Source organism: Gopherus evgoodei, chromosome 4, assembly GCF_007399415.2.
Source record: "Gopherus evgoodei ecotype Sinaloan lineage chromosome 4, rGopEvg1_v1.p, whole genome shotgun sequence".
Taxonomy (NCBI): domain Eukaryota; kingdom Metazoa; phylum Chordata; order Testudines; family Testudinidae; genus Gopherus; species Gopherus evgoodei.
In genome coordinates, this window is record NC_044325.1 from 5180743 (window position 1) to 5193123 (window position 12381).

Here is a 12381-nt window from a genome sequence, read left to right on the forward strand (position 1 = left end):
CGGGTTCAATCGCAGATCAGGTGTGTCTATTCAAGATGGAATTACACCTTCCAGCTCAAATGTAGATATGGCCTCTAACTTCTTCTCCTGGATGTGTTGCCATGACCTCAGGCTCAAGATGGCTAAAACAGAACTCTTAATCTCCCCCTCCCCCACCACCCAAGGCCTCTCAGCTCCAGCATGTCTTGATTACGATGGATACCACCCCCATCTCTCCTGTCTCTCAGGCCTGTAACCTGGGTGTGATATTCAACTCAGACCTCTCCCTAGATCCTACAATTCAGGCAATGACTAAATTTGGCATGTTCTTTCTGCAGACACCTCTAAAATATAGCCTTCCTCTCCAGCCACAGGGCTAAAACTCCGGGCTCTGATCATCTCAATTACTGTGACATCCTTTTCTCTCGCATGCTACCATCAAGTTAATTTTCCTAGCTCATCGGGTCACTTTGACCATGTCACCCCTCTTTGCATCCCTCCACGGGCTCCCCTTTCTCTGCCACATCAAGCATAAGCTACTTGTCTTCACTTTCAAGGTTCTTTATAGCCTATTCCTCAATCAATCATCTCTGCTTCACTATCAAGATATCAGCTTGCATCTCTGATTGGCCCACAATGACACCCTTCATTGCCTGCTTGTTAAATTTTCAAAGAAGCACCTTTGTGCTTTCTCCCATGTTGCCCTCCTGCTTGGAAGGAACTCCCTGTAAACATCCTCAATGTCAGCTCATTGTCCTCTTTCAAATCCCTCCTTTAAACTTTCTTCTGCTGTGATGCCTACAAAACAAACAAACTTGCAATGGCTAGGCTGCTGGTGTGCTAGGACCACAGCCTTCCATGGTGACCAGCACTGTCTTATTATTCCATTGTGCTCCCCATTTTTAGAATCATAGAATATCAGGTTTGGAAGGGATCTCAGGAGGTCATCTAGTCCAACCCCCTGCTCAAAGCAGGACCAACACCAACTAAATAATCCCAGCCAGGGCTTTGTCAAGCCTGACCGTAAAAACCGCTAAGGATGGAGATTCCAACACCTCCCTACGTATCCACCTGTCATCTCTTGTCTTATACTTAGATCATAAACTCTCTGAGGCAGAGACTTTTTGTTCTGTGCTTATACAGTGCCTCACACAAGGTAGTCCTGGTCTGTAACAAGGGTGCCTAGGCACTGCTGCAATACAAATAATATATAATGGCTTAGCACTTTGTGTAGAAAGGATGATTTTGGAATCTCTGAACAAACAGGTACAAAGGCTCATTTTGAAAATGGATTAAAAAAAGATTGAAAAGAGATATTTGCCCTTTTCAGATGATTTAACATTCATCAGCTGCAAACTGTAGCAATCCTTTTGTGCCGAACTAATAAACTGGTGTTTCAGTCAACAATTCAATTAACATAAAGATGAGCAGTCATAGGAAATGCCCCACATTTCATCCAAAGGATTCTCTGCATTCCCTTTACTTATTTCTGTCTCTTCTTTTCCCTGTGATTCTTCTGAACCAATCGACAGCTGTGAACCTACAGCAGTTGGACTGCAGTGCTCGCATCATGTCTTGTCAGAGATAACCAAAAGTGACATCTGCTGGCTGAACTGGAGATGAACTCCCACTATTTTTCCTTTTCTGATGTTTCCAATGTAATATTTGCTGTAAAAAGCATTTTCTCTTTTTTCCCTGAAATCAGACGATACTGAGAATTGACCACATTGCTCCTCAGCTGAAATGTAATTTAAAATTCATTATTTTTGTCTTAACAAGTCATTTGATTATCCACAAAAGTTTTGGTTATATGAAATGTCTTTGTAAAATTTCTTTGAGCTGTCTTTCCAACTGGTCAACATAATACATGACATGCATGATGACTCAAGATACTTGGAAAGGTAAATATTTAGGAATCAGATTTGTTTAGTCCAGTCGCATGAGGGAAAGGGACTGGACTCGATGACCTCTCGAGGTCCCTTCCAGTCCTAGAGTCTATGAGAACCGTTTCTGGAGTTCAAAATTCTCTTATCTTAGTCCTTCCAGATGTATACAAGGATCATATTTACCTGCACAGTAAATAAGGACTAATATATAGACATACACACACCCCATGGAGATCAGTTATTGGCAAGTGCAGAAAAATAGTGAAGTAGTAAACAAAGTGGAACTTATGTAAGTAGTGGAAGTAGCAACTTATTTGCTGGTTGAGCTGCACCCACTAAGGAAATCCAATGGGATTTAAAACACAAGAACTGGGCTGTGGGCAAGTGCTGCATACCAACTAGTGCTACAGATCTGATAAATGAAGGATCAGTGTAAGAATTAGAGTAAGTGTTGTATGGAAAACAGAACTGAGTGTCACAAAAAGACTGTTAAACAATAATATCTTGTCAACACAGCTATCTGCAGCAAAACAAGCATCTAAGTAAGAGGTGATGCAAATGGAAGCTTTTGACAGTGTCTGAAAAAATGTTCCTAGATCAGATAGCAACACTGAAAAATCTGCAGGACAAGTGATCATTTGTATCCAATACAGTGCAGTCCTTTGGGAGCAAGTGCTATATAGGAGTGCTACTGCATTTAACAGAGAGGAGCCTATGGAACTGGTCTGTCACTTCGCTAGTGGATTATTTCTACATTGTCTTAGGGCATGGCTACATTTGCGAGTTACAGAGCATTAAAGCAGCCTCATGCACTCTAACTCCCAACACGTCCACATTGGCAAGGCACGTAGAGCGCCTGGACTCCGTGGCTAGAGCCCTCCTGGTATTCCACCTCAGCAAGTGGAATAATGTTTGATGCACCCCAACTGGAGCGCGGCAGCACCAATGTGGACGCTCTGGTCTGTTAACGCACTCTGATCAGCCTCCAGAAGTGTCCCACAATGCCTGTTCTAGCCACTCTGGTCATCACTTTGAACTCTACTGCCCTGCCTTCATGTGACCAATCGTCAGACCCGCCCTTTAATTTTGAAAATCCCCTTCCTGTTTGCTCAGCCCCCAGGCATGGAGTGCTCTAAGCGAATCTATCCAGATGGCCATGCCTCCACGGGCCAGGCGATCCCTGCTATGGAGTAATGGCGAGGTCCTGGACCTCAGCAGTGTTTGGGGGGAGGAAGCTGTCCAGTCTCAGCTGCGCTCCAGCCATAGGAATTATGATTACCTTCGGCCACATATCAAAGGACATGATGGAATGGGGCCATGACTGGGACGCACTGCAGTGCAGGGTTAAATTGAAGGAGCTGCAGAGTGACTACCACAAAGCCCATGAGGCAAACTGCCACTCTGGTGCTGCCCCTGTGACCTGCCCCTTCTACAAAGAGCTGGATGCGATACTTGGGGGTGACCCCACCTCCACTCTGAGTACCACCATGGACACTTCAGAGCCCAGTTCAACAAGGCAGGAGGAGGAAGAGGAGGAAAGTGGGAGTGAGGGTGCTGAGGAGGAGGAAGACACCCCATAATCCCTAGATGCATGCAGCTAGGAGCTGTTCTCAAGCCAGGAGGAAGGTAGCTAGTCACAGCGGCCGGTGCTAGGGGAAGGACAAACACCAGAGGAGGTTCCTGGTAAGCGGCTTTTATTTTGGGAAGGAAGTTATTCAGTGCAGGCTCTTGGGGCGAGGAGCGTTAGGGCCACATGCATGCCTAGATGTGGAATAGGCCTCAGTGATCTCTTGAAAGGTCTCATCCAGAACTTGGGCAATGCACAGGTTTCTTGGGAGAGCCATTGTGGTCCTTGTCCCAATCAGGCTAACATAGACGCATAGACTCCAGGACTGGAAGGGACCTCGAGAGGTCATCGAGTCCAGTCCCCTGCCCTCCTGGCAGGACCAAATATTGTCTAGACCATCCCTAATAGACATTTATCTAACCTACTCTTAAATATCTCCAGAGATGGAGATTCCACAACTTCCCTAGGCAATCTATTCCAGTGTTTAACTACCCTGACAGTTAGGAACTTTTTGCTAATGTCCAACCTAAATCTCCCTTGCTGCAGTTTAAGCCCATTGCTTCCTGTTCTATCATTGGAGGCTAAGGTGAACAAGTTTTCTCCCTCCTCCTGATGACACCCTTTTAGATACCTATCATGTCCCCTCTCAGTCTTCCCTTTTCCAAACTAAACAAACCCAATTCCTTCAGCCTTCCTTCATAGGTCATGTTCTCAAGACCTTTAATCATTCTTGTTGCCCTTCTCTGGACCCTCTGCACCATTGTGCCGTGAGGGACAGGGGGACCATTGCTGCACACAGGCAAGATGCATATAGGCCAGGGCAGAAGCCGCATTGCAGTAGATGACCCTCCCTTGCTTCCTAGGTCACCTCAGCAGTGAGATATCTTCCAGGATGAACTCCTGTGGAAAATGTTGGGACAGTGTTCAGTATAGGGGTCCACTGGAGCTGTTGGCTCTCCCCAAAACACAGAAACCCAGAGGACAGTAGAACCCTGAAACAATCAGTCCCCCTTGACCCTGTGCTTACTCACCATTTTGGGGCTCCCGTGGGTTATGTGCTCTCGCTTTGGGACAGGCAAATTATGCTATCGTATAGGCTGTGCTTGCCCTTAAGTATGGGGGAAGCATTGCTCTGTCTGATGTGAACAATGCTGCCTCTGTTAAGTGTTGCATTTTGCCTTTACAGATACAACGTTGAGATCTCAGCCGTCTGTGTTATCACTGGCTGAAAGACTGCAAAAAATTAGGAAGAGGCTAAGTAGAAGCAAAGAAGACATGCTGCATGAAGTCACGCAGCACTCTCTTAATGAAAATCAAAAAGTGCAGGATTGGAGGGAGCCCTTATCCCAAAACTCTTTCCTTTGTGCTCCCATCTCACCTCCAACCCACTTTCCTCAATATCTGGGTTCTTTTTGCCACCAGCTGCCTCCAATGCCTGTAGCTTTACCACACAGCCCTGAAAACTATGACCCTTACCCACTGGACTCAATCCCCATCACCACGCAGTACAGCCATCCTGAAGTGCACCACTCCAGACAAGACATACACAGAGCTGTGATTGTACCATTCCCCATGCCACCCCCTTGCCCTTTCTGTTTCCCAAGCAGTTGTGTTTCTTTTCAATAAATGAATTTTCTTTTCAATAAATGGATTTTTTGGCTTTGAAAATATTCTTTATTATTGCTCTAGATTTGCAAGTGTAGCCATGCCCCTAGCTACTATGAAGCATGAATTACAATTCATGGGGAACTACACTCTGCAGCAATCATGAAAAGGTCTGCAGTATATGATGGCATATTCAAAGAATGTGAATTCCTGGCTAACAGACATGCTCTCAACTCAAAGATTTTCCTCTATGATTTAAATTCATACTCAGTAGGCATTATCCAGGTTTATCTGGCAAGGCTGCAGCTCAGCAATACTCACCAGTTGCCAATGCGGCTTCTCCTTGCCAATGCTCATTAGGGTTGGCTGGAAAACAAGAATTTTGTTTCACACAAATTGTCGAGGTTTCGACATTTGTTTTCATTCCACGTTAAATCAAAAACTAGTTCTTTTGGATTTTTTTTGTGCGAAAAACCTGACAGTGCTTCCTATTTGCAATTGGGCTTCCTCTCAGGAAGGACACACTTCCTTCCTCTCTCTCCATTTTACAGCCATTGAGTTTCTATTGCCTCCATCCTATATCCCTGGTACATGGAGGTCTTCCTAATGAAGAAACAGCTGTATTCAGCTTGGATGCACTCATAAACAAGCCCTTTGGCGGAAGAAAGTCAAATACCAAATACCGACTAAACTCCTTCCCTCCTTCCCACCATCAATATTTCAATAAAATGTTTAGCTCTTCTCTTGCCATCTCTATATAGAGCACTACATTGGCAATGCTCTAGGGCTCTCTAGTAAATGCTCTTTAACATAAATTCTTCATGCTCTATAGGATTAGAATACTTATGAGGATATTTTTAGCAACCATGGCATGCAGGGTTATTTCTTTAAAAAAAAATCAGCAGAGAAATAGAGTGTTTTTGCCCATTCATGCGTCTTAAAAATAAATCTTTCAAGCCTGTGAACAGCAGAGTACAATCAGAAAACCTGATATACTCTGCATCCAAACTATGGAAGATTTCTCTTGCTGTTCCTAGAATAGGCAATGTTCCACCTAAACAGGAACAGTATAAAATAATCATCCGCAAGATTTGACCCTTATATCCTCAAAAATTGGCAAAGAATCCTGTGGCACCTTATAGACTACCAGACATGCCACAGGATTCTTTGCTGCTTTTACAGATCCAGACTAACACGGCTACCCCTCTGATACTTGATCCTCAAAAATGGTTTGCATCACATACAGTAATGGTTGCAAATTATATCATATGAGATGACAGACTGAGCTCTCTCTGGGCAGGGGCTGTTTCTCTTTGGTGTGTGATGGGGGGCAGGTGTGGCCATCTTTCTAATTACTGGTAATTGGGCAGCTGAGGTCCACCCCTGGCCCCACCTCTTCCCTCCAAGGCCTCCTGGGGCTGGACTGTCCATTGTTGAAAGCTGTAGGAGGCGGGATTCGGAATGGAAAACTCCAGTCAGATCCCCCTGTGGAGCTTCCCCACAACTGTGCTGTCAAAGGTGGGGAAGAGGCAAATCGCTGGGGCTCTGCAGGAGGCTCTGTGACTGCACCCCAGCTCTGACCACCATGTGTCCTAGTGCCAGCTCCCTGGCAGCATCTTTCCTGCCATGGACACCCCCTCTCTATGATAGTGAATGCCCTTTGGAGAAGAGACACACATCAAAATGGGTCTGTATTAGCTTTCCTGGGCAAGGTCTGCAGGGGTAGGGTAGGATGATGTGTCATCCCCAAGCCCACCACATCTCCTCCCCCTCCCCAGCAGAGATGCTGGACTTGTGGGGTGGAATCCACTGGAGCTGGGGTGCTGCTGCAGTGCCTCAGTCCCACATCTGCTGGAGCACATGGGTCATAGAGCACAATCTGTCCCCAGAATTGTTTTAAAGAGTTTCAGCATCAGTCTTAAGACCTCCAATTAAAAAGGATGCTGGTGTCTTATTGTCAGATAGGCTGGTGGGAAGTGAAGCTGCCAGAGTCAGTGATACAGTAAGAAGGACTTCTCCTGTCCTTGGGAAAGATATAAACATTACTGCAACAATCATTAAGACATACACGAGAGTTTGCAACTTACAGTCAGTTTATAGCCTGCAACATTCATTTAGACATACATGAAAGGTAATAACTTATAGTCAGCTTGTAATCAAATCTTCCGTTACAGAAACAGTTACCGCCAGCCGAGATTTTCAGGTAGTTTGTATGCATGTCTTCATACAGAAATAAATTAATTTTAATGATAATTCAAATCATCCACTCTATAATCTTGCTCTATATTTAAATCTAATATTCTCTAGATGTTAAATGAACCTTAGCTCTACCACAGAATCTCAGGTCCTACCTCCAATTCAAGCTTGCTCAGATCTTTTTTAGCCTAGGCTGCAGGGTACCTGGCCTTGATTTAGAATTAACCTCCATTTTTCATTTTCTTATTGGCATACTGTGAAGTAGCATAAAGCTCTTTGCTCATGGCTGCAATAATTCCATTTGCTAATATATATCATATTAACTATTCTAAAACTTACCTGAGGAGAATGATTATTCCTGACATTTCATATTTGTTCTGAGAAGGGAAAGAAATTTAACATATTGCACTTAGCAGGTGTAGCATTAGTAATGTTCAAACACTTGGCAGTTCCTCATGAACACTCCCAAGGCTGGGGTGCGGGAGAAGGCGAATCCCACTAGCGTGATAATGTGACAGGCTGGCCTCTGGAGTGTCTGCTAGCCATGCAGCTCATTGTGTCTTTCCAGGGGGCCAAGGCAATAACATCGGCTCTAGGGAAAGACTCTTAACCATAGCAAGCTAACTTGCCATAAGACTGAGCGTCCTAAATTTATGGAGGGGATGTGATGATGCAATTGCCTACAATGGCATATGACCCATCCGCTGCTGCTATTAGCTAATATCTCTAATGGCCAGCACAGAGGGGAAGGGCTCTGAGTGACTACAGAGAATTCTTTCCAGGTGTCTAGCTGGTGGGTCTTGCCCACATGTTCAGAGCATAACTGATTGCCATGTTTAGGATTGAGGGGAAATTTCCTCCAGGTCAGATTGGCAGAGACCCTGGGGCTTTTTGCCAGCCTCTACAACATGAAGCCAGCGTCATTTTTTGGTTTCAACTAGAGTAAAGGGTGGATTCTTTGTGTATTAAGATTTCAGGACTTCAGTAACTCGGTGAGAGAATATAGGTCTATTACAGGAGCGGGTGAGGTTCTGTGGCCTGTGATTAGCAGGAGATCAGACTATATGATCACGATGGTCCTTTCTGGCTTTAAAATCCGTGAGCCTATGAGCTAGATCTGGGCCATCAAGATAAATTCCTGAAATCTTTCTCATGGGAAATAGGAGAGACAGAGCAGAGCTAAAAGGAGGAGACAATAGTGCCAGATTCAGATGCCTTACTCCTCAAGCATTCCAATGCATACATGCTACCTGTAAATCTTTCAGTGGGGTTGTCAGCTGGAGGGGAGGAGAGGAGTCAAAATCTGACCCATAATTCATGGTTTTGCACCATTCCCTTTCTCGGTTACAGCAACTCAAACAACATCTGAACTTTCTATGTAATTGTGAGCTTCCTTAAGTACTGGAACATCTCTAGCAGCTAAACTCAATGAATTTAGCATAAAGCACACTCAGCAGGTGTCTTTCTTTTAACAAACCAACAGACAAAAGAACAGGAGAGAGGTTATGGACTTGAGATTGGCTTTCCAAAGTGGGTAGAGGGAGATACCTGTGGACAGCCAGTTATTTGTTTATTGGTGACACTGATGAAATCTGTACATATAATTCCAAATGAACTGCCTTGCACCTAAGCTGTGTGTAACTCCGTTCTAATGAGTGCTTCTTCCACGCATCCCCAGTCCTAATAGAGGCAGGTTGGTAAATCATAAACCACTTGAATACCGAAAAATTCAAAAAAGCAGTAGGACAGGTTATGAGCATGTCTGCACACAATGGAACAAAAACAAAAAACAATTATCCCATTGATGTATATATGCTTGCATATGAATAACTGACTTCAAATAAAATTGTGATAGGCTCAGTAATCCATGTTAGAACACATCCCATTATCTCGTCCTCTACTTTACAGGAGATGAGATCTGTGCGTTTGGTGATGCTATTTTTCAGTGTAAACGTTATATCACAGCTGGGTGCAACTGGTGGACAACTGCAAACGTGTTTTCTACAGGTCACAGACTCTTTGAGATTGCAGCAGTTCTCAGTGCTGGGGCTGGACTTTGATTCCAGATACTACAGTTTACATTCATTGTACATATGAGTTCTTTCTAAAATGGGGCTGTTTGTGCCCTATAGCACTGGCTTATGGGTATGGATATCACAGAACTCCACTAACAATGTGACGGATCAAACTTTTGTGGACTCAGTTTCCCTCTACAAAGTAAAGCGGTCGCTTGGTTCCCAGGGTGGGAGAGTAGGTTTTGGAGTTCCAGATAATAAACTAAAATTCTGCAGCCCTAACACAGTTGAGAGATCAAAGCATATTTCTATCACACCCTTAGCGATCATAAATCCATGTGCTTGATGACAAGGCCAAAGATAAACAACAAGGGGGAGCAGAAATCTGAACTGGAGGCAGAGGCTTGCAGACATCACATCTCCCCATTACTTGCATGTAAAGTTAAGAAATATTTAATGTTTGTATTACAACAGCAACTCTAGGCCTCCAGGGGGACCAGAACCCCATTGTGCGAGGGGCTGCAGAGACATGAAGTGAAATGATAGCTTAGAAAGAGTTCACCACCTTGGTTTAGGAACAAGGCGACAGTGGTCACCAACCGGTCAATCACGATCCACAGATCAATTCTGGAGCCTCTGCCAGTCAATCGCGATCTCTGTCTGCTAAATGTCTAGCGGCATAGCAGGGCTAAGGCAGGCTGCCTGCCTGCCCTGGTCCCGGCCCCACGCCGCCCCTGGGAGCGGCTGGCATGTCTCTGCAGTCTCTTGGGGGTGGGGCAGGTGGCTCTGAGCACTGCTGCTGTCTCCACCCCTCCAGCTCTGACTCTGCAGCTCCCACTGGCGAGAACTGCAGCAAATGGGAGCTGCAGCCCCTGGGGTGGGGCAGCTGGTCACCGCATGCTGCCCACACCCGCAAGCACCACCCCCGCAGCTCCCGTTGCCTGAAGTTCTCAGCCAACAGGAGCTGCAGGGTCGGCGCTGGGGATGGGGGCAGCACGTGGAGCCACCCTGCCCCCCCAGGGGCTGCAGAGACAGGCCTGCCGCTTCCGGGAGCTACGTGAGGCCAGGGCAGGCAGGGAGCCTGCCTTAGCTCCACTGCGCTGCCGACCGGGAGCTGCCTGTGGTAAGCACCTCCTGGCTGGAGCATGCCCCTCACACCCCCTCCTGCACCTCAATCCTTTGCCCCAGCCTACACCCAAATGCCCTCCCAGAACCCACACCCCTCACTCCCTCCTGCACCCCAACCCTTTGCCCCAGCCCGGAGCCCCCTCCTTCACCCAAACTCCCTCCCAGAGCTTGCACCCCTCAACCCGCTCCTGTATGCCAACCCTCTGCCCCAAGCTCAGCCCAGAGCCCCCCGCAAACTCTGAACCCCTCAGCCCCAGCCTAGAGCCTCCACCCCCTCCTGCATCCCAACCACCTGCCCCAGCCCAGTGAAAGTGAGTGAGAGTGGGGGAGAGTGAATGACGGAGGAGGGGAGAATGGAGTGAGTGGGGTGGGGCCTCAGGGAAAGGGGCAGGGTAGATCCTGGGTTGATCTCAAATTTAAAAACTGACCTTGTGCGTAAAAAGGTTGGAGACCACTGTTGTGGAGGAACAGGAAAACAAGGTAACAACAAACCAGGCAATTTCTGCTTGATAAGCAGCAGCCGGAGCTCACCAGGCTGGGATCAGCTGATGGGGCTTTGTAGGCATTACTGCAGAGGTGAGTCTTAAGGAGGGATTTGAAGGAGCACGGTAGTGGCTTTATGGAATGCTGCAGGGAATCTGAATACTGCACTGCCAACTCTGTTTTCTTCTGGCATAGGGACTGAAAAGGTGATGGACACAATAAGGTATTAAGTGAATTCCCTCTTGCAGCTACACAAACGTAACGGGCTGTATTGTACAGCATGTTAAATAGGCAGTTAATACTGCTTCACCCTTAAACATATTAGCTTTGATACTGTGGCTGAAACACTAGCTAATATTTGGCAGCTAGGAATAAAATACAATCTGGTGGGAGGAGAACAGCTCCTTCGAATCAGTTTTAGTTTTGGATCTGATCCCAGAACACAGAAATAAGACTCAGGATTGATTAAATTGTTTGGAATAATTGTAAGGACCTCTTGATATCCAATTAGAAAGAGATTATTTCTCCAAATATGAATGAGATCTGATGAAAGCGCTATAGTTTTATTAAAGTGCAAAGAGAAGGGCACTTTAGGGCAAAAAAAAGTACTAGTTCACAGAATCATCATGGGCCTCAAAATCCAAAGAGGTTCAAGCAACCCTGTACAAAGGTTAGATACTAGTTCAGTGAAGAGAACTGGAACTGCTTGACATTTTTTGAGAATGTGAAATTTCAAAAATGGAAATTCTGGACAAATGTTGAGTTTTTTAAAATGTCCACAATTTTCACCAGCTTTTAAGAAAGAAAAAGGAGCTGTTAGTGGGGTGTGGTCTATTGTAATATCAGACCATTCAGACAGATAGAAACAGCAAGATAAAAATGGAAATATTACACCATACATAGCTTGGGGGAAAAAAAGGTAATAATTAGAGATATACCAATCTCCTAGAACTGGAAGGGACCTTGAAAGGTCATTGAGTCCAGCTCCCTGCCTTCACTAGCAGGATCAATTTTTGCTCCTAGATCCCCAAGTGGCCCCCTCAAGGATTGAACTTACAACCCTGGGTTTATTAGGCCAATGTGCAAACCACTGAGCTGTCCCTCCCCCTGTTGAAGATTAGGTAAGGGGGACAGTATTGTTATATGACCTCTGAGTCAGAACCAGCCGAACATAAGGGTTGTGAATGTACGTGATGCTCCACAGAAAATGTGAATTAGTCACTCCTGAATAAAATTGGGATGTTTTTCCCTGAAAGATTTTGGTCACTTGGCTTCTGTGAGGCTTGTGGAGTAAGATGCTCTTTACTATGCATAAGGGAATCAGAATATGGCCTCGAGGGAATAGGGATTCTCCAATGCAATGACCTGAAACGACACAGGTCCTGCCATCGTCCATATAGAGGAGGACATTGGTCACTGACAAAAAAGTGAGGGTTGGATGAACTAAAGATAGGCCAAGTCGTTTAAAATGAAACGCATTCAATTACCATATGTTAGAATATGTCTGTATAATATTTACTAG

General features: G+C 45.5%; 1 protein-coding gene across 2 annotated transcripts in view; it reads right to left on the minus strand.

The window, feature by feature from the left end:
* The window catches only part of MDGA2 (MAM domain containing glycosylphosphatidylinositol anchor 2), a 652332-nt gene that overhangs the window by 108469 nt on the left and 531482 nt on the right, over positions 1-12381 (minus strand). The window lies entirely within an intron of this gene.